Below are 23952 nucleotides of genomic sequence, written 5' to 3'. Positions count from 1 at the left end.
GAGAAAAAATGGTCAAAGTTTAAATTTGTGTCTGTGGGTACTTTATGTTGTCTTATAAAAACAGCATTGACTGTATCATATATGCAATAAACAGCTCCATGGTGACACAGTGTTAAGGAAAAAAGGCGAAACTTTCAGTCATGATAATAAAAACCTTAAACTAAATGTCTGTAAGTTCTCATTTCAAGCCTTCATAAGAAAACTAACGGAAATATAACTAAGCAAACAAATATGATTCTTCTAGCATAATGCTGGACCAAAGACTGCATGTGGTCCTTAAGAGAAACTGGAGTGAAGGAAGATGAAGTACTGCTCAGTGAACCTGAGAATACCCAGTGACTACCCTGAGTTTGGATCCCAGAGCTGTCTGTGCCATTCAGCAACCCTTAAAACTGGCTTGGGGGGTACAAGTATCAAAAATAACATGGGCAAAACCCATAAACCCATATGTCGTGGTTCCGCTCGAGTGGGCAGCCGAGCTCCACCACAGCCGCTCTCTCACTCCCCCTCCTCAAAGAGGAATGGGGAGAAAATATGTGAAAAGGGCTCAAGGATTGAGATAAGGACGAGAAAATCACGCAATAATTATTGTAACGGGCAAAACAGACTCGGCATAAGGAGATAGTAAGATTTATTGCCTACAACTAACAAGCGAGAGAAGTGAGAAAACAAAGGAAAAAAAACCAAAAGCACCTTCCCCCCCCATCCACCCTCTTCCACCTCCTCCCCCCGAGCGGCGCAGGGGAACGGGGAATGGGGGTTATGGTCAGTCTACAGCACTTCTTCTCTGCCGCTCCTTCTCGGTCACTCTCGTCCCCTGTGCTGTGGGGTCCCACCCACGGGATGCAGTCCTTGATGAACTGATCCGGCGTGGGCTTCCCACAGGCAGCAGCTCTTCCAGAACTGCTCCAGATATGGGTCCGTACCACGGGGTCCATCCCTCAGGAGAAAACTGCTCCAACCTGGCTCCCCTACGGGCAGCAGCTCCTGCCAGATCACCTGCTCCTGCGTGGGCTCCTCTCCACGGGCTACAGGTCCGGCCCGGAATCTGCTCCGGCAGGGGTCTTCCACAGGCGGCAGCCTCCGTCAGTGCAGGGCCACCTGCTCCACCGTGGTCTCCTCCACGGGCTGCAGCGTGGAACCCTGCTCCACCGTGGTACTCCATGGGCTGCAGGGGGACATCCTGCTTCACCATGGTCCTCACCACAGGCCGCAGGGGACTTCTGCTCCGGCGCCTGGAGCACCTCTCCCCCTCCTTCCACACTGACCTTGGTGCAAGGCTGTTCTCCCACTCCCTTGACTCTCCCGGCTGCTGTGTGGCGCAGCGTTTCTTCCCTGTCTTAAATATGCTTTCACAGAGGCGCAAAACAACATCGCTTATTGGCTCGGATCTGGAAAACAATGGGGCCCTTCCCAAACATGGGGCAGCTTCTAGATCTTTCTCACAGAAACCACCTATGGCTCCCTGCTACCAAAACCTTGCCACGTAAACCCACTACACCATAGTAGGGCAAAATAAATGTCATTAGGAAAAATCACAAAATAGAAAAAATGGTCACAACCATTATATTGATAGGTAGAGTCTGCACATTGTTTTCTTTATTCATTGGCCAGTAATGACAACTTCAAAAGGTTATTTTTCCATTTACTTTGACAATAAACACACTCAATCTATAATTATTGAAGCTGCTTATTTCAATATCAGTTTATCAACAACATTAACAGGAATACTTACTATTTTTATTACATGAAACTATGTCTTTGCCACTAATTTTAGAACTATTTTTAATTTGAACTTGACATTAATATAAATACAACAACGCCACTTTGCCACAATGTACTGCCATTATGTATTTTTATTTTCTCATGGGAACTGACATAATATGATTCATAATGACAATATTAATATAAGCCTATGAATAACAATAAGGATTTATAATCATATTAACATACATAGCATCATCTGGATTGAATCTGTCAACATTAATAACTTAGATTTTGTTCCTTATGTGGTATACATTTTCATATGTCTATAAATGTCTTCATTAACATACATTTATGATTATTATTAAGTTTATGCACAGTCTCTTTTGTTATGCAAATAAGGGTTATAACATACACTCAAAGACAGTGACTCTCCATACATCACTTTTATCTTTAATAAGTCCTATACAAAGCAAGTAGGTTAAAAACTCAGCCCCATTAATTAAAATTGGCTTGCAATCTTGAACTGAAAATGTTCATAGTAGAGGCCATCTATGGATCCATTAATTACTAAGCTCTATTTATCTATACAAAATCTCTCTCTCTCTCTCTCTCAAAAAAAAAAAAAAAAAAAAAAAAAAAAAAAAAAAAAGTATGTTTTACAGAACTGTCAAAAATAATGAAAAGAGAGACAAATTTACAGCTTGGAATGAAAGCTTTATCTCCACAGACACACAGGTACAATTGGGAGCTACAAGACAGTCACGAAGGTGGTTCTATATGATGCATAGTTGTTGGAGGGCATATGGTACATTTCACTCATAACTGAAACTTTTTTCTATCCTTTTAGGGCTTTATGTTAGAATCTTAACAAGATTTGTTAGTCCAGCTTGTTTTCTTTAAAGTACAGTTGCTAAAAAAAGACAACGAGGAAAACTAGTGTCACAGCCATCTGTGAAAAGCGGTAGAGCAATAAATGTGTTGAATTGTGATGAGATCTACTCCAGTAATGATGATGGTCTCTGAGGAAATCTTCATATGCTGTTGATCTTCTACTGAACTGGGCCATCAAACACATCACTAACATTACATGGAGATAAGTTGTTATTATTATTTTTTCTATCTTCTTTAGCTCTATTTAAGAAGAAAAGCTGTCTCAAGGATGTGAATGACATCTTTTAGCCCCAAACTGTTTCTAAATTATCTTTGTGTTCCTGTGAGAGTACAATTAGATTAACTAGTCCCTGTTGTCCAGGTAGAGATACAAAGATATCTGGATGTGAATGCTCTGATTCAGAAAGCCACTTCAAAATGTCTATAGGCAACTCATACATTTATGATGAAACATATGAGCACTTTGGGAGCTTTCCTGGGCTGGAATGTAAGCTAGTTGCTAAAGTCTGTACATGTTAGTAATACAGTCACACTTAATGCAGAAGTCCTAAGGCTCGATATACTCCATTCTTTAGCCTGTGTCATCACTCATTAGCAGATATATCTTGTCATGTATGATTAAAAATATATTAATTAAAACTACTGTGTTAAAAGGTTAACTCTGTGATTTATGCTATTTAATTATAAGCGCCTTCAGAGAAATGTTGGGCTGGATTCCTGTTTACACCAGAAGACATGTTCTCTTTTAACTCAGAAAGATATGTTTTACTAAGGGAAATAAGGAAGGACAGGCTGAATAAATACTGCTGTTTCTTCAGCTGACCATGGGGCTATTAAACATAGGGTACAATGGGGAGACCACAAAGTAGGACTGCTGCTTCTGGGAGGGGTTTTCCAGCCCTGTTCTCTGGTGCTGCAGGACACTGAACCTGTCTCTTGCTTTTGGTGGCATTTAGCACAGACAAATTCAATGGCAGTGACACAGCCAGGTTCTGGCAGGAGTAAAGTTGGGAGTAGGATCATTTTGCCCTCCTCCTGGTCCCTCTCCTGTTTAAACCATGATTTTTGTGTCTATGGCTAGCTTTCATGCCATGGCCAAATGTGGACAACTGTGATTCAGTCACAGGAAATTCTGTAAACAATTACTACTATGGATAGCTCTTGTCACAGCTGTAAATACTACAAGGCATGTTTCTGCAGTTGCACAGAAAACCAACTTTTAGAAGTAAAAATAAAACTCCCTCCTCTCCTCCCCCCCCCCCCCCCCGCCCCAAGAACTGACACTCTCTAGTGACTTTTTTTGGTTGTTTGGGGACCACATAGTATACTAGTATACTAATTGGAATATCAATGTTTCACTTGGTTAAGGGTATAGTCTACAATATATTAGAAATTATCTATATTAGATATTATCTATATTAGATAAAATTGGTTTATATTCCTTGTAATCTATTGTTTTTATCTTTGTTATGTTGATTTTCTTGGATAATACCTTCTCTTAGGCTGACAAAATCAATGTGAAATTGTAAAACTTAATAGGGATATGAGTCTGATCCTGGTCAGTTCTTATTTCAGCTGTGTTATTTGATGAATTTGCTGTCACTCCAGATCTTGAGATCTGAGTCACAACACCAGGTGAACCCTGGAAGAAACCAGTGAGAATCCCCTGTAGATATATTTTATTTTTATGTCTCTAAACTACAGTTTTGTTTAGTGGCATATTGGTTATATTCCTCTTATTAGAGTACTGAGTGGGCTTCAGGACTCTACATGCTGGGTTTGCTGCTGGAGGGGAAGCTGGGGTTGGCAGCTAAGTAAAAGAATATTTCCTTATGCTCATGCTCTAGAGAATATAAATCTAGCAAATCTGTCTAAAAATGTATTGGGCTAACTTACTTGTTTTCAAATAGTCAAAGACAAAAATCCAAGATTCTACCTTCCTCACCCTCCCTCCTTCCCTTTATTTGAAGCAGCTTTTAAAAGTCTTGTGGAATGAAGTAACTTCATACCTGTGGCATGAAAGTATGAAGTAGTATGCAGTATATTAGATTAAATGCATCATTTGCAGGGTTGCAAAGGTATACAAGTCTTGTTTCTGAAATATGCATTTTGTTGTTGAATTTCTGTGCTTTATTTTGTTTAAGATTAAAAACACTCCTATAGCAAGAGTGGTCACAAATTCAGTCAAGAAAATGGATTCAGTTTATTTTATAAATCCACGTTGATAGATTTCTTCATAACATAATGGAAATCTGCTATAACTCTATTACATAGAAATACTGTTCAAGTCTTTGATTGGGTGATTTTAAGCTCTCTTTTTTTTTTTTTTTTCCATTTGTTCAAAAGGTCATTTTGGTACCACATATTGTGCTACTCTAAATGTTATGTATGTAGACACTTTCAGAGCATTTGGAAGAAATTTACTGATCGATATTTGACTATTCTTGCTTTTTATTGAACTAATCTCAACACTTTTCTGTTGTCCTTATAGCCTGCTCTCAGCAGTTTAATTGATTTCAATGGACTGTACCTTCAAGACTTTATCAGAGGAATTTGAAGCCATGGAAAAGCTGTAAATTATACCTGACTTAAGAAGTCATTGAGGACACTATGAAGGTATCACTTCATCAAATTGAGATCAACATTTACAGCTGATGAAACCAATTTAAAAATATTTGGAAATATTTCCTCCTGTCTTTGAATACTGTTTAGTGAGTTCTTGCCTGAGTTAAACTTATGCTCCAGGTCTTCATTTTATGTTGGCTTATACAGAGCAGGACCTTGTTGGTGAAGAGCAATAGTTCTCTTCACAGGGAACTGCATGATTCTGTTAATATATCAGCTGCAAAATATTCCAGTTAACCTCTACATTGTCCCCTGCCGGCTTCAGCATTAACTTCATCATAAACTGAAGTGTGACTCTTCCTTCCCCGAGCATAAAGTGTTCTATTTAAGTGGCCCTGAACAAGTGGGGGGAAGAGGGCTGTGTGGTTTTGCAGATGTTTCATAACTGGTGGTATTAGAGCAGGTGATGCTTATAAGAGGATAACATAATAACAAGGGTTGTAACTCCATTAGGTTATTCTGTCCTATTCTAATTGCCATTACTCCTAGAAACCCCATGGAGGGTGAGTAAGTGATAAACAGAAAAGGGAAGCTGCAGACAGCTGAACTGCATATGTATTTGATATAGGGGATATAGGGAAGAGATAGAGACTATGGGTCTTGCGTATAAGTTAAACTATTGACTTGTCTTCCACACTGGTTTAGATACTGCTAATCTTCCTCATGAAATGTCTTTTCATGGCCTGCCTGTGTCCTCTGAGAAGGAATCTCATGATTTGATGCAGTTTAGAGCTGGCCTGTCCATGCTGGGATTCAGAGCAGCATTATATGTTTCAGTCTCAGCAGTTCATTCACTCACATTGAAGGCAATAATCATAAAGCTTAGAAAATTATTTTTAAAATGAAACTAATCTACAGAAACAGATACAATTACCAGCTAGCCCTTTGCAAAGTGCTCTATACTGAGGGCATCAGAAAAAGAAACAATCTTTGATAGTTAAATCTATATAATTCTAAAAACTGTGCAATTGATTTAATTTAGGACTGGTTTCTATAAAAGTGCCACCCTTACCAGGGCTTCTGTGAACTTCTGGACATAGGTTTTACTGAATCTTGACTTTCATAGTTGCTTTAAATTATGGACTTAAACTAAAAGGGCACCATATTCATAAATATCACTCTATTACAGCACAAAAAGTTGGGCCAAAATAGCATTAGGGCTCTGATTTAAATAAAAATAAGGAGAGATTTAAGGGGATAAATACCCAGGATGACATTATAGCATAAATTCTGGCAATCTGAATTACAGCCCACTCAGAGCAGAGCTTGTCTTAATAGGCATAATTATTTTGGAGACTTCCCCTCTGGACGCAGTTCACCTTACAAGAAACCTCTGTTTCTCTTGTCCTTCTGTCTGCCCTTATCCAAAACGATATGCCCTAAGCCACTGTAACATTCTGATAATGAAATCATTGATGGGTTCTGTTGTGTAAGTGATGCTATCCTAAGTTTTGCATGTGGGAAACCGAGTTAAAGGTAAAAATTGAACACAGATACACCAAGAAAGTCTGTGGAATGACAGGGAACTAAATGCGAGGCTTAGGTTAATCTAAGGTTAATTTTCTGACTGTATTGGGTTTATGTGGCAAGGTTTTGGTAGTGGGGAGCTGAAGGGGTGGCCCCTGTGAGAAGAATCCAGAAGCTGCCCCATGTTAGATAAAGGCCAGTTTCATCTAGCTCCAGAAGGGACCCATCACCGCCCAGAGCTGAGCCAGTGAGCAATATTGTTTGCACCTCTATGAGAACAGATTTAAGATAGGGGGGAAAAAAAAGCCTGCTGCATAACAGCACCTGGGAGAGAGAGGAGTGAGAACCAGCCCTTCAGACCCCCAGGTCAGTGCAGAAAGAGGGCAGGAGGTGCTCCAGACATGGAGCTGAAGTTTGCCTGTGGAGAGGCCCCTGATGGAGCAGGCTGTCCCCCTGCAGCTCATGGGTCCCACATGGAGCAGATCTCCACGCTGCAGCCCCCCCGTGGAGGAGCCCCCGGTGGAGCAGATGGATGTGGCCTGGAGGAGGCTGCGGCCCATGGAGAGCCCCCGCAGGAGCAGGCCCTGGGCTGGAGCTGCAGCCTGTGGAGGCGAGCCCACACAGAAGCAGGGAGTCTGGGGGGAGCTGCCACCAGTGGGGGACCTGTGCTGGAGCAGTTTGCTCCTGGGGGATGGACACTGTGGTACGGAGCCGTGTGGGAGCAGTTCTTGAAGAACTGCTGCCTGTGGGCAGCTCCCACAGGCTCAGTTCGGGAAGGACGGCATCCCGTGGGAGGGACCCCATGTGGAGCAGGGGCAGAGAGTGACTGTGAGGGAGTGGTAGAGACAAAGCGTCAGGGACTGAGCGCAGCCCCCATTCACCTGTGCCACTCAGGGGGAGGGTATAAAAGAGGGTGGATTGGTGGAAAGTGTTTTTTGTTTTGTTTTTAGTTTCTCTCTGTTCTAGCTTGTTAGTAATAGGCAATAAATTACATTCATCTCCCTGTGTTGAGTCTGTTTTTCCTATGACGATAATTGCTTAGTGATCTCCCCGTTCTTATCCCAACCCCTGAGCCTTATTCATCATATTTTGTCCCCCATTCCCTTTGAGGAGGGGCAGTGAGAGAGCAGCTGTGGTGGCACTCAGCTGCCCAGCTGAATAAAACCACCACACTGACTCATCTAAAATCCATAATCAGTCACCTTCCATGTGTCCCAGTTGAGTGTGCCTAAATAAAACTCCCCAATATTGAGTTTATCTAAGATCAGTTTGGTTTTCCACTGGTTCCCCCCCATTACTGCACTTCTGTTCTCTTTGTTTTGAGCAGGTTTCCCTTCTTTGAGGCAGCACAAATTGTGGTCAGAGAGTGAAGAAATAGATCAGTTCATTGCTGGGATGTTTAGGTGTACAGTGTCCCAAAATCCCTAGTGTTGATTAAAATTCTGACAATATGTGCTATATAATTTTGAGATGTGAACAAAAACTAGTTAAAGAGTTAAGAACACAGACATGAATTTCACATTCATTTTTTCAAGTGCATAATTCTTGAACTTTAGTCTTTCATCAGGAAAAAGAGAAAAGAAAAAATGTGCATATCCACACTTTGTTCCATCCTTTTCTTCATCAGATCTACCAAACAGGGTGGTCTTGTGATGCATTAGTGTTGAAAGGCATTTGATTGCCAATTCTGTCATCTTTAGCTGACCACATTCTTGTTTTCATGGTATAGGAGACTGGGTTGGGTGTACAATCTATACTGACCACAAAGTCATACAAGAAGTCTTTTACCTTCCTTTCCATCAATCTCAGTCCTGATTTTAAATGTTCAAAATTTTAGCAATCACAAACCATCTAAAAATGAAGTTTTTGCAGTTAACTGAGGTTGACTTTCAAAACTGAAATTTTTGATCTAAAAATCGGAGAGTATTTTGTAGTTTACACTTGCATAGTGGTGTTTCAGAAAATATATGATCATCTTATGTTTATAAAAAGCATTAAGTAATATATTTTTAAATATACAAAGCATTTATTTTTTGTGTGATTTTTTTTTTTTTCTCCAGGAAACCCTGAAAGTTTATAAGACAGAAAATCCCAAATGCATTACCTTTGAAAGAACATAAACCCACATGAAAATTTTATATTCTTCTTCATACTTCTTTCCTATATAAAAAGTAAAAGGATTTCATTAACTAAAGAAACCTGTAGCTCAATGCCTTGTTTTGAATCATATTCTATCATTTTTAGGGGAAGGAAATACATGTAGAGTGTAAGGTGCTTGAACTGACTGGTAACACATTTAATAGAACTATTGAAAATTCTTTAGATCTCTATTTTATGTGTGATGTATGTTTTCAGAACAATCTGTGTGTGTTTTAAGCAAGCAGTGGTCATAATCAAGAGAAAAATTGAGCTGACACCATTTTATGTCATCTTTTTTTTTTTTTTTGGTGAGTCATTTCTAGTTTGCATGAATGATCTAAATTACTTGAACTCATCAACAAAGGTTAGTGTACACACATTTGGAAATAATTGAACTTTGCCGAACCATCAAACATATAATTTGCACTTAACTAATTGTTTTCTTTCATTTATTTATTTATTTATTTATTTATTTATTTTAGAATAAACAGGACAGACAGTTATATATGGAATATCTGGTATGGAAAGAAGATATATACTTCAACATTCACCACACACTGACTTAGTTCTCTAGAAGTGAAAGAATGCAATATTTTTAAAAATGAAATGAATTTGGAAGCCTGTGCAGAGTTGGCAATAGTTTCTTATTGTTTTGCCAAAAAGAATGTTGAGAATGTTGGTTACACTTGAACTGAATACTGTGATTTATTTTAGACAGTGTGCTATTCAATTTGCTGTTTAGCTTCCTTTTCATCATCTCTATACATATATCCACAGAGAGCAGAAGTTACTGGGCACTGCTTATGATTTTTTTTGGCATTTCTTACAGGTCTACTATGTGGATTCCTGTGAGATATGGAATATTAATCTTTCTTTGAGCATGTGTGGCCTGAAAAAGAAAAAAGAAAAAAAAAAAAAAGAACAAGCTAAATTCCCCCTCCTAACTTCTCAGACAACTATTTTCAAAGAAGCTCTCCAGCTCCCTTATCTCATTAATACACCTGACGGCTGGGCCCAGCAGCTTTTCCATCTCTCTCCAGAACCTTGGTAATGTCCAAAATGACTGTTATAAGCAATGTGTTTGGCTATTATTTCAAGTGAAATATGGACAGAATGTAATGCTCCTTGTTTGAGTATCATATATATATATTTTTTTTTACTACAAGCTATTGTCTGCCTGAATACATGTTTGATGGAGTTGGAGGGTGTTATACTTTCCTCAATTACAAAGTACCTTTTTGCTTACTTAAATCTACTAAACTATGTATGATGATTAATATATATACATATATAAAACAAATATAAGGGTTATAACATTTATAAAATGCCAATACTAAGATTGCCTGCAGAATTATGAGCTTTTGTCTATATTAAATGTCTACTCTGTACAAGCACTATGTTTGGTTTTCACAGAATTTCACAGAATCACAAAATTTTCTAGGTTGGAAGAGACCTCAAGGTCATCGAGTCCAACCTCCAACCTCGAGTCCAACCTCCAACCTAATTTTCCACAGGTCTTACTGTTATCATTTTTTTTTGGTAGAATGCCAATCTCATTCATTGCTGAGGATGTCTATTGAACAGAGAGCTATTTAATATATGGCTTATCTTCAGTAAGCATTCCATGTTTTATTAACATGGAATGTGTAATGTGTAATTTCTATGTGTAATTTCTGCTCAGGTAACAGAATAGTTTCTTCCTCTTGGCTTGCTTGCTTGAAACCTTCACCCATCTATGCCGATTGAAACTCACTAAGACCCTGGTGTGATCAGCTCAACCAAATTTCTTTTATATGAAAGCCATGAAAGAAATGAAACAAAAAGAATTGGAGGTGTAGAAATGGTATTGTTCCATCAGATGGCTCTTGTTCCATCATACCACATGGAGCTGACATATATACTAATAATATAATACTAATGAAACTAATAATATAATAATAATAAAACTAAATACTAATATATACTATCCCAAGTGCAGAATTTATATGTAGCCACAGAGACACATGACATTTAAAAAAAATCCTATCAGACTTCCATCTGGATTTTTTATGTAGCCAAATAATGCAGAAATGTTTGTTTTACATTTGTAATGAATTCATCTTCAAAATGCCTGTTAGGAAACATAAGAAAATATTCTCCATTTGCATATGAGCGAGAAATGTAGAGAAAACCACGCCTCCAAGTTTAAATTTTTGGAATACAGAGACTTATTTTTCAAAGCCTTTAGAATGTTTAAATTATTTTCTGTATGTTTCCCATGGTTTTAATTACAGAAGTAAATGATCAACATTTTTGCAAACAAGAACCCAGGTTCTCAAGATGGGTACTCTGAAAATAAGAAATTAGGAGAGCCATTTATGAAAAGTTTGATACCAGTGACAGAGAAATTTTTTAACATAATCAGTGATGGAATTCAGTTCTTCAGTCAGAATTCAACTGCATTGAACATGTATTTTTTACATGCATTCCAAGATTTTTGTAATTATTATCTTATCTTATCTTATCTTATCTTATCTTATCTTATCTTATCTATCTATCTATCTATCTATCTATTGTACAAATGTGTCATGTTTTGGTACAAATGTGGCTGGGGACACCCATAGTTATGTAATTTATCCACATTGCTTCACTTGCAGCATACTGTTCTCTGTACCTCATAAGACTTTCAGTTTTCAGTTCAAGTTATGCCTTTTCCTGTAAAGTTAAAAATCATGGTTCTATTGGAAACCTTCTAATTACATTTAAATTAATGGTACTTAAAACTTCAAAAGTAGGACTAAGCTGAAGATCAAATTCAAGAGAAGTGAAACAATTTGACTGCAGTTTAGCTGGAAACATGGAATGTATTGATCTGACTCTATCTGCAACAACCTGCACAATTACAATTCTCTGTTTTGAGACACCAGGAAGGCTGATTCAAATGCTGGAAGTTGTATTCACATAGGAGATGTAAAGTTTGTGTGCACTTTATATAGAGAATGTTTAAAAAAGAAACTGCAGAGAAGGCTGTATTGGTTCTGGAGCTGGAAGCTTACACTACTATGTCTGCAAAATTAGTGTGTGACTTAATAAGTACTGTTTACATTCAGGGCTAGGCATTAGCAGGACTGCATTATGTTCAAGACTTATGCTGTGGCTTTGTACCATGCTGAACCAAAATGTGTGGATGTAGAAGTATGACCACAATTAGCTTGATGAGTCTGTATTTGGTCTTTCTATAGTATAGATGAATACTAAATTGCCTAAATGTCCTTTTGTGTTTCATTTGTAATTACAATATCTCCATCCAGCTCTTAAAAATCTAGATGCATCTTAAATTCTGCTGTCAGTTTTACTTCAGTGCCAGTTTAGGTCATATTCATAATGAAACAAATGCAAATAAGCAGCTTAATTCTTACTTCCCAGATATGTCCTGGAATGAAGAAGATCACGCTTTATACTCTCTCCCACAACATCTGATGCAGTGTGTTCTCTTAGGAGAAAGAAGACAGCCAGCAAAAGGAGGGAAAGCAAACTGAACAGTGATTTGAGCCAGAACTCCTACCTCCCTGAGGAACCCTCTAGCTAACAGTAAAGCCTTCCCTCCGACGCACTGTGATGTTCACAAGTGAGATATTCAAAAGTTGAGAGATGTTAAAACTGCTTGATTTTTGCTCAGTTTCTTATGTAAATTCAATGTATTGCTTTTTCTGTCTGGACAGCTGGGAGGAAGGCATCAGAGCAGAGGAAGATCTGGCTCTCTGAGCAAGTAGTGTGGTCCAGAGTAGCAGTGAAACAGAATCAAAGACTTCCATGCAATTTGTGTTACAGGGAGTTGCTTTGGATGATCTCAAATCTGGTTCTGTGCATTGAATATCATTTGGTATTTGGAGTCCATTAAGTGCAGTCCTGGAACACTTCTGGATTAATCCTGAAGATTCATCCCAAAGATTCATCCTGAAGTTCAGGTGCTCTGAGACGGCTATTTAATGCACTTCTGTCCTGAATTAAAAAACAGTGGAGATACTTTCTTTAAATTCTGGAATGCAGAACAGTGCTGTGAAGGAGAAAACCAGAAGAAGAAGAACTGCTAGAGCAAGTACATCTTTGAGGACCCTAAGAGGATAAATGGGACAACAAGCAGCAGACAGCAGAAGCAGAGTTGAAATTCCAAGGGCACAGAAAGAATGACACCTTTATAAAAACACGGAACAGTCTCCATTCTTGATGCAAGAAACCATTGGGAGTTGCTGAAATGGAAAGAAGGACTGATGGAAAAGATAACTGCTATGTTGAGATCTAGTGGACAGATGGTAGACTTGTATTCATGCTGTTTATTTAAGTGTCTTTCTGCCACCAGATATACATTTTAACTACTGAGAGAGCTATCTTTGTTTAGTTTGTTACTTCTGTGTTAGAAGAGAAATTAATTTTGTAAATGGGAAGTCTGGTATGCCTTTTTGTGTTTTCAACAAATGCTAACGAGCCTATGGGTTAGGGTTTCTGGATCTCAGTCATTTTAAAGAAGTAGTTTCAAGATATGCATTCAGTCTGCTGTCATTTTCTTTTGCTTATGCTTCTTCTTATCCCTCTGATTTCAGTGAAAGAACTAGCAAGAACAAGATGGATTTTGTGGACTATTTTTCTATGTCATTTTTCACATATGATTTCACCCACAGGTTTTCCACCAGAAAAAAAGGGATGTTCAGTCTGGACCTCAGTTTTTATCCCATCTCCACTGGAACAAAATTTGCTGACAACAAATAACATCCTGTTTGAATGAAGGAGACTAAAAATTGATGTCAGATTTATTTTTAGGTATTAAACAAACATTTTAATCAGTTTTGCTTCTTTTTAATTTTAAAAGTGATTGTATTCAGTTTATCATTCCAGACTGAAAACTCCCTTGTCAGGTTTTGAAAATACTGGAGAAACACTTTTTGTCTTTTTCCTTATGGGAGATATATTCCATCTGCTCCCTCCCCCCACCTTTTTGTGGAAAGCACAGTCATATGGGAACTGATTGCTGTTCACTGGAAGGATATGTTCACTCAGAATTAATAGCTTTATTTAATTTACAACATCACATAACATGATAAATTATGAGTTAAAAATATCATCATTTGTTGTGAAAATGCTTGTCACCAATTTTGATAGCAAATTTATCCTGAAGTTTTTTGAAAAAAAAAAAAATCTTCAACGAGCACACAGCAACATTATTAGTAGTGGAAGCTCAAAAAGGTCCCAAACTTGGTGCAATCCTACACTATGCACTGCTCTGCTAGATTTATTAGATTTTCATATATAATATATTGTATTCAAAGTTAAATGCAATAAATTGACACACAAACAATAGCTCTTCTGTAGTTAGCAGGATGTAAATATGACACATGCATCTTGCATTGGTTCTAGCAAGGAATGATGTAGGGATCTATTTACCTTCTCTATCAAGAAGCTCATTTATAAATGACTAGTTTCCATATCTGCACCAGAATGCATTTTTAAATGTTTGAAATAAAATCTTATTATTTGCTATTGTGCATCTGTTTGCTTCCAAATGCAGAGAGACATGGAAAAATATCCTGCAGAAACCTAAAATAATTTACAGTTTCTTTGTAGGCATTGTTGGAGCTGCAAATACAAATATTTCAGCCATATTGGTCAAAATCTGGATTTCACTGTTATTGTTCAATACTCAAAGTAGTTTAAAGTTGAGCAGTTGAGCAGTAGGCAGCTTTCTGAAGGGAAGTGTGAAGCACCTGCCTTCAGATGTTAGTGACCATCTGTAATTGCCAGGCTGGCCGTGCTCCTGTCATGGCTCTGAAGGCACTAACATGCCTTAATGGCCCTGACCAACCTCTCACCTGGAGCTTCCACCTACACCCTCTGTCTATGGACCCAGGTGCTTCATTTCAGCTTGGGTTGGTTGGGACCTTCAGTCCAACCATATAGCAGCCAAATGGAAACTTCTATGTCATGGGAATGGACTGTTCTAGTGGGAACACAGACTGTGGACAAAATGTCTCTTCTAGGGCTTTTTGACTTCAAAATGAACAAGCTTCAGAAGTTGATTTCCAGCATGCCTTGTGAAAGTAAAGTGGATGTGACAGAAATCGCAGTTGCGGAAATTATATAATAGAAATGTAAGGATGAAAGAGACCTCAAGGATCTATTTAATAACATTTTCTGCATTGGAGGAATATCAACTAATTGTATTTAAGCAATTGCTTAAGTAATTTTATAAGAACTTAATGGCTTTGAGAAATTTCTCCAACCTGTCTTCTGAGAACCTACAGTGAAGGGTATTCCATGAAACCCATTTGGCTGGGGAGTTTTCTTCTGTATAAATCTAGAAAGATTTTCCCAATATCTTAAGTAATTCAAGTAATTCTTCCAACAAATTAAAATCCCCTCTCCTCTCCTCTCCTCTCCTCTCCTCTCCTCTCCTCTCCTCTCCTCTCCTCTCCTCTCCTCTCCTCTCCTCTCCTCTCCTCTCCTCTCCTCTCCTCTCCTCTCCTCTCCTCTCCTCTCCTCTCCTCTCCTCTCCTCTCCTCTCCTCTCCTCTCCTCTCCTCTCCTCTCCTCTCCTCTCCTCTCCTCTCCTCTCCTCTCCTCTCCTCTCCTCTCCTCTCCTCTCCTCTCCTCTCCTTCTTATGGTAAGCAATTTGTCACTAAATACATATAAATATTTATAATAACGCTTTTACATAGGAGAAGACAGCTATAATTTCTCCGTATAAATATGTCTTTACAAGAGTAAAGATATTAAGGTTCTTCACTCATTCATCACAGATTACATATCCTAGGAGTTTACTGCTCTTTTTGCTCTTCCCTGGATACTCTATGATTTGTTCACACCTCTCGCAGTGTCCCTAACTAAGCACTGCACCCTAGCTGAGCCTTAATCAGCAGCTGGGCAGAACAGAATAGTTCTCTTCTGTGTGTGACACTGTTGAGTCCTGTTGCATCCTCAAAAGAGATTTACCTTCTTGTAAAAATGACATGTTGTTGAATTATTAGTTTGTCATCTAATATAATTCCCAGGTCCTGAGAGAGGGGAAGGTTTTCTCTGGTTCACTATCTGAAACAGATTTAGTGGAAACAAAATGAGAATACATTTTTTTTCCCATTTATTTTAATATTTCCATTTCTGATTTCACTAGAAATGATGAAGTGAAGAGTTGGAGTAAATAATACAAAGCTAATTAAACTCCTTCATATTCCAAAACTGTCTTGATTTGTTTGGCTAAAGTTTCAGTCAAAGATTTGTGCTCTTTCTTGTCTAATCTGAACTGATTCACTTATTCCAGTGAATCCAAGAATAGATTTTCTGTCTATGTGTGATTCTCGACTGCCTGTAATCTGAGGAAATGAAAAAGGAATTAAATGACTTTTACAGTTACTGTGGGACAGTACTTGGCTGAAATTCTTTCTTCAGTACTCAGTTTTTAAACAAAGGATCCTGAGAACAGCTTCCAGCTTATTCAGCATCACAAGGCTGAGCCCCTAGCTGTGTTGTTTGATTCAGATATCTCACACTATATCTGATTTTCCCTTTTTGCTGATTACAGCTGTTATATATATATATATATATATATTTGTTTAACCTAGGCTAGCTTTTTAGTTATGAAGAAAACAAATGAAAGGAGAGGGCAAAGATCCAGCACTACACAGACATCACAAGTTCCGGTAATATGAACCAGATAAATATGGCTCAGAAAAACATAGTGAAACTTTATTGGTGAGTTTGCTTTTGATATGCTTTGCAGGACTTTAATAGCAGCCAGTTTTGATTGTTATTCATTTCAGACAGGAAAGGTGAAATGTGATTAGAGCTATAGCTAATTTGGGTGGCATGGCTACAAGTCAGTGTCTGCTTACTTTATTTACACCTAGAGGAGTTATTTGTGGAGAGTGAGCTGTACATTAGAAAGGGAACCAGCTGCAAAGAAAGAAAAAACAATAGCAAAGGTAAAAGCTTATTCAGAGATTTCTGTCAGGGGAAAAAATATCATCAAGAAAAGGGCAAGCTGGAGGAAATTCTGAGGGTAACTTGCCAGTGCCCAAGGCTGAACTTCTAAAGTAAAATACATTGACTGTAAACACAACTTGTTTGTTGCTTATTCTGGTGCAAATCATGTGAATTGTACCTATGTCTGTGAGAGGGCAATGTGTTTCCATTCACTGACATTTAAAGGACAAGCTGGTTTAGGGCTGAGTGGAATGGAATGGGAAAGGGTAAACAACAGAGAAGTTAAGAACTGGGAGGTTTGCTTGGGTGGTATCTACATAAACATAGAAGATCTTTGGCAATCATCAGAGTCTGAGGCTGCAAAAGGCTCAAAAGGGTTTAAAATCTCTCTCTAAGAGACATGTTAATGTATAGTAGCACATACAGTTTCAGAGTCACAGATAGACCCATGGAAGACATTAGTACAATTTTCGTAGTTACATAAATACATAAGTTTTGGTAGTTTGCACTAAATCTGTGTATTCCATTCAAATTGAAACTTGTAAATTCTGGACTCTAAGGAAGAGTGCATCAAATGTTCTAAAAAATCAGGCAAAATAAAAATTATTGAAAAAAAGATTATTCTTTTATCAGAGCAATATAAACTTAGCCTCCTTCATGCAGAAGAATAGAGAGAATGAACAATACGGCAGATGCTCCAATGGTAGTTCAGTGAAACTTTGAAAGTATTTATTAGATAAGTCTTGCTGTTATTTTAACTGGATTATCAGAAGCAGCACATATTTTGCTATTAATTTATTTTGTTTAATGATTGTTTAAACAAAAGCTTCATAAATTGATCCTGGCTGCTTAAAAACAGAAGCTTTTATTAGTAGTGTGTAGCAGAAATAATAGTTTTTTGAAAACTCAAGCAAATCAAAGCAAGCAAGTTAGAGGAAATATATATGTCAGCTGTTTTTACCTCTTTTAAATTTTCCATTTCATAAACCCATGGTTCTGGTCCTGTCCATATGAAACAGGAAGACATAGTTTCTTGTCAAGAAAGAGTGAATACAGTAAATACACATGACAAATCCAGAACCTTTCAATCTATAAAATCTGAACACTGAAATATTGTAAAGCAAGGCAAACCAACATTTTAATGGCAGCCTTAATTCAGTCTTTGTTCCAGCAGTCATTCTATGTGCACCTTATCTGCAGTAAAAAAAATAAAATAAATAAATAAATCATGTGTTTTCAAGTATAGCAATTGAGTACTCATGATTTCATCTTAATTAGCTAGAAGTCTGAAAAAAAGTGATGGTCTTCTTTGAAGGATGTTGAAGACAGTTCAAGGTGGAAAACAATCTTGATTATAGATTTTTTTTATTTTTTTTTTTTTTTCCATACATATGCCAAAATTCTGCCAGGAAACATGGTAACGAACATAGTACATAAAATTTTAGGATGCAGTCTAATATGTCACACTGGCCTTTCAGGGTATTTCAAGAAATGTGAGCAAGGCATCTGTTGAGGACAAACCCTTCAGCACACTCCAACTGCCACCCCAGCTGGACAACAGCTGGTGGGAAGGGAGAGGATGATGTTGAGGTATACTTGCCTGTGTTCCCACAAGGAAATACTGAAACAGCCTTTGCATCACAATTTTTCTCTGTGCCCCTTTCTGAGTTACTGAGTTACTGGAAAGGGATATCCCCAGAGTCAAATCCAGACTTGAGCTCTCATTCAGCTCACTAGAGATGCTGACTAACAAGACAATATAATTTCAGCTGTTTTAAACACGCTACACTATCAAAGTCTGTGCAACATTAATGCCTATGGTTGCCATACCTTATGGCATGCTGTTGGTGTGAAGACACTGCGATCAGAAACACAATCACAAAATGGCAGTCTCAGGTTCGGTATTATTTTCATACATTTAACTATAAATAAATGTTTTCCACTATCTGTACTGCAAACTCTCATTATTTAACCTCCTGTGCCATCATCCATATGATGGATGGTGGGTATATTTTTTCTTAATATTTTTTATTCTAAAATCCTTATCACTGGAAAAGAGAGTAGAAGAACATTGTCTGCTTTCCAAGAAACGTGTAACTGCAGTACTGGTAGAAGAATCTTGTTTTGACTTGCAAAATGAGCACATATGATAAGGAAGTCACTGAGGGAGAATAAATATGAAACACTGAAATATCATTTTTATAGCATCACTTGTCTGATTATAACAGCCACTTTTTTTTTTTTTTTTTTTTTTTTTTTTTTTTTTTTAGTAACCTTAGTGGTAATTTTATTTATTGTTCACATCTACTTTGAGTAAAGCTGAGACATGGGAATGAAGTATATAGTACCAATAACATTCCTGAACAAGCTGAAAGAAATATATTTACATTTGTCTGCATTGGACAAATGTAAGGAATAACACAGAGCTTATACTTCTGTGTACATGTGGTCTGTATTTTTTTCATTAACTGAGACCACTTTACATTTTCACATATAATTGGCTTCCATACTATAAATGTACTACAGATGGAAAAATGTTAAAACACTGCATTAAAACAGCTTGAATTATTGTAAAAATAGATTTGGAAAGTTGACTTTGATATCTGTTGCAGCCTAGGGACTTGAGGGGATGCAGTAATAAAAAACTGTGCTGGGGACAGTGTAAAAATCCAGGCAACTTTGCCCCTGGCCTCTTCCTGGTTTGGAAGTTTTCGTGGTTAAATTACCTCAGTGTGGTAAGGTCCCTTCCAAAGGGAAATGCAAAACCAGACTCCTTGATTTTTGGAATAGCTGCAAGTTTTCCTTAAAATATATTCTAGGAGAAAAGATAGCAGCTTCCTGAGTACCCACTCCTTCTGTTATTTACTTTCCTTACTGATTCTTTCTAGTTTCTTCTCCCCAAAAATCTACTACAATAGATCAGATGAACTTATCTTTCTAATTTTATAAAACTATTAATAGTTAAGATCCTTACAAATTGTGTTCTAAAATAAGTATTATTAATGAAAGCAATGCATTGCATGATATTGCCCATGCTTTGAATGATGATACCTATGGTTCTCTTCCAACCTAAATTATTCCATTACTCTATAAAAAATGTGTGGTCATAATGACAATGATTAAAGGATAAAAAAGGATATATTTTTTTTACATTTTTTCTACATCCAGGCAAGAAGCTTAGAAGCCTATGAGAGAATCCTTGACGGAGAAAAACTTGCGGGTGTTGGTTGATGGGAAGCTCAACATGAGCCAGCGATGTGCTTGTGCCAACCATATCCTGAGATGCATAAAAAGAAGCATGGCCAGCAGGTCAAGGAAGGTGATTCTCTCCCTCTGTTCCATTTTTGTGAGACCCAACCTAGTGTTTAGTTCTGGGGTCCCCAAAATAAGGAGGACATGGGCCTATTGGAGTGAGTCAAAGGAGGGCCACAAGGATGATCAGAGGGCTGGAGCATCTCTCCTACAAGGGAGTTGTGGTTGTTCAACATGGAGAAGAGAAGGCTCCAGGGAGACCTTATACTAATATATAGTATTAGTACCCTATAGACTATAAGGTACCTACAGGGAAGCTGGAGACAGTTTTTACAAGGGCATGTACTAATTGGACAAGGAGTTTAAACTCTTTAAAAAACAAAATCAACAACAACAAAACTCTTTAAACTGAAAGATAATAGATTTAGATTACATATTAGGAAGAAATTCTTTATTAGAGGATGGTGAAGCACTGTAACACATTGCCCAATGAAGCTGTGCATGCCCCACCCCTGGAAGTGTTCAAGGACAGGTTGTATGAGGCTTTGACCAACCTGACCAAGTGGGAGGTGTCCCTGCCCATGGCACAGGGTTGGAACTAGATGATCTTTCATTTTTTTTTTTTTTCCAACACAGAACATTCTATGATTCTAAGAAGCCTTGGAAGTTGTGGCCGTAGACTAATGTTGCAGCTTTGTCCCCATGGATGTGAGTCTGAAGTGTGGAAGACCAGGATCTAAAACAGAGCTGGGAATTTCTGCAGCATAGCTGGCTTGTATTCCCTCATCAAGTTAGTAACTATTCAATTAGAGCTGAGTACCTCAAATATATTCCATAAAAAATATCAGGACATACCTGAGTTAACTTCTGTGCTTCTATCTTCATAGAAGTTAGTTAGTGACATGAAAATGGAAGCACAAATCAGGCTAGCAGTGGGGATTATATCCCACATATTTGACTTAGAAAACACTCTGAATAGAACTATGGAACTGGATCTGTACAAGGGCACTTTGTATTTTTTCTTCTTTGGATGCAGTACTAGCAATTGTATAAAAGAACAAGGAAGACATTAGCTTTTGAAACACAGAAAAGCAGCAAAAGCATTGCTTATTGCTTCTCAGTTGTTAGCTTTATTTTGATTAAAGAAATGTAAAATAAACCTGTGGTGGTTAAATTATTAGCCAAAAAAGCATAGAACTTAAAATAATGTTCTCATTTATTGATAAATTTATGTTGGTGAACAAAGAGATGAGGAAGAGATAGAGGAGAGAGAGAAAAGAAAGGAAGCACCAGGTCTTCATAAACATTTCATAATTTCTGATTATTTAAACTTAAATAAAGAAAATGGAAAAGAATGACAATGTTAGTTGACAATAAATTGTCTTTAACTTTTACTAAAAATAATAGTTTTATTTTCATTCAAAATAGTGAATATTTTTAACTGAATTAATAGTTTATGAATAATGCAAGTTCCCCAGGAAAACTTGGAAGTTCTTTAATTTTTTTCTAGACAAGTCTTTTGATAAAGATATTTTAATATGCTTTATCTCATATGCCTCAACTACTTAACTGTTAATACTCTGTTGACCATACTGTGTGCCATACAGTACATAAAGTAACACAAGCAAGCTGTACTCCTGGATGTGATGCATTGTACTGATCATCCCCTGCCATTAACAGGGTTTGTACATGCATACTTAAGAATGCATCATTAACATTTCTTAGTATATGTGGACTCTATATATGTTTTCCAAGGCAGCATCTTTGGAAAGATTTGCTGAAAAGATATGAGGAACTAGTGGATAAAAGACAAATCATAGGTAAAAACATTTGAATATAACACAAGGAGACAAAACCTTTTGCAATATGAAAAACAGCAAATGAAACGTAGAAAGTCTAGAACAATAATTTAAAATACCACAGGGGCAATGGACATGCTTTATTTGTGTCTAAGCTTCACATTGCTAAGATATATGTTTAGATCTTATGGGGCTCTCATGCCTCTTAGTCCTATGTGGATACTGAGATACCTCATAGCCATGTACAGACATAATGGTTAACAGAGCAACAGAGCTTGGGGAGAAAGAAAGTGCAGAATTGAATGCAACCACTTTTTGGATCTTGGGAATAGTATAGCTAATCTTTAGTGATCTGGGAATAAAAATAAAAAAAAAAAAAAAAAAAAAAAAAAAAACTTCAAAAAGTTGTATAGTACTGGTACAACTCTCTTTTTAATTCTGTGCTTTCTTTCCAATAAGTCTCCTCCTCTGTTGAGACGTTTCTTTTCTAAGTATCAGTGTTTGACTTCTCCTACATGTATGAATAAGCCAACAATTGCTAAGGCAGTACACATAAAGAAAAAGTTTTTTGAACATCTCCTACTTGTTTCTCAGGTATTCACCCTACCTGATCATCCCTACCTAATGTACTTTCCCCTCCCATTTATTCATCACCAATTTGTTAAGTGTTTTGTGATGGATATACCAAGGAGAAATAATTCCTTAATCAACATGTCTTACACTTGATCATTTTACTCTGTTTTGAAATAGAAATATATTTTGGAATCCATGTATCCATTTTACAAATACACAGCTGATATTAGCTAATAGTTACTGGTTCTTTGATAAAAAATAAGAAGGTGATCCAAACATGATGAGTTATTCCCTTTCCAAAGCAATTCCATTTCCAGAATTTGTATTGCCTGAGATTTATGTGATTTAGAATTCAGTTATTTAAAATTTCAATTCAAAAAATAAAAATAAAAAATTATTAGAAGTAGGGGAGTAACTCAAAAAAGAAACACTAATTTGTTTTAGACCATTTTGTTTCAGTGTGCATTGCACAAGAACATTCACAAAACTGATTTTGCATAAGTTCACAAAAATACAGAAGCGTTGAGGGAGTTAAAGTTAAACTTGGTTGTTGTGAAAGAAAATAAAGAAATTCTTGCATAACCATCCAAACAAAAATGGCTGACTCATCTGGACAGTCACAATGAGACAATAGGATAATTGCTGGATTTCAACAAACTTGTAATAAAAAGCTTTAAAAATGTTCAGAAAATTGGTCCAAACCACAAAGATATTAATTACTAAAATCACTAATTTTAACCAATTTCATGACTATCAAAAGATATAAATTTCTTTGTGCCAGTCTGTTTGTTTGTTTGTTTATTTGTTTGTTTGTTTTCTGCACTCGTAAATGTTTAGCCTCATACAAACTGTGGGGACTTTGGATTTAAGCAAGTAGTGTTTAATTACTTTTATGCCACTCTTCAAGTTAATAGAGACCCTTGCAACCAGCTGAGATGGTGGAGGAAGTTAACATACCTTAGACACTGCCAGTTAGCTGTTACAGTCCTCCTGCCAGAGAATAGCACCTCTCTTGCACAGCTGGAGAAGGGAATATTCATCTGCACCTCTGTTGTTCCAGTTTAGCTAACATATGTATGTTGAAGACTTCTACTGTTTTAACTCTATTGAGACTTGTGATTTAGTTTTGTTTAGTTTTGTTTTTTCTTTCTCTGTCCCCTGAGGACTCATAGGCTGACAGCTCCAGATGCAGTTAGTAAAGCTGGAGAATCTGGCCCATTAATGGTCTATGTTGTAGTAACGAGGCTGTTTCCAGTACTGGGAATAGAAGTAGGTGAAATGCTTAAAGAGGTATTCAGTTTTTGCATTTAATAAAACTGTCCTGACAACCAACTCTAAGTTCTCATTTAAGACATATTTTCCATCTTCCACACACCAGTTATTTATTCCATATCTTTTTCCTGTAATGATATAAGTATTTTGTGAAAAAGCTTGTCCATATGTTATTTTAAAAAATGTTTTATTCTTCTTCTTGTTAAATCCAAAGTATTTTTATCTTGCTTGGCTGGGATTTTAATTAGCACTCTGACATAAACCTTCCTGGTTCTAT

General features: G+C 37.2%; 1 long non-coding RNA gene across 1 annotated transcript in view; it reads left to right on the top strand.

The window, feature by feature from the left end:
* LOC311432760 overlaps window positions 1–22208 on the top strand; it is a 51147-nt gene extending 28939 nt beyond the window's left edge. Inside the window, exons 2-3 of the long non-coding RNA XR_014690296.1 lie at window positions 19948–20098; window positions 20668–22208. This is a non-coding gene — a long non-coding RNA (uncharacterized lncRNA). The remainder of the gene's footprint in view (window positions 1–19947; window positions 20099–20667) is intronic.
* Window positions 22209–23952: the final 1744 nt, after the last annotated feature.

This window comes from Aythya ferina (assembly GCF_964211825.1).
Source record: "Aythya ferina genome assembly, chromosome: 2".
In the NCBI taxonomy this organism is placed as follows: domain Eukaryota; kingdom Metazoa; phylum Chordata; class Aves; order Anseriformes; family Anatidae; genus Aythya; species Aythya ferina.
The sequence above is the reverse complement of the archived record's forward strand: the minus strand, read 5'-3'. Positions and strand labels throughout refer to the sequence as shown.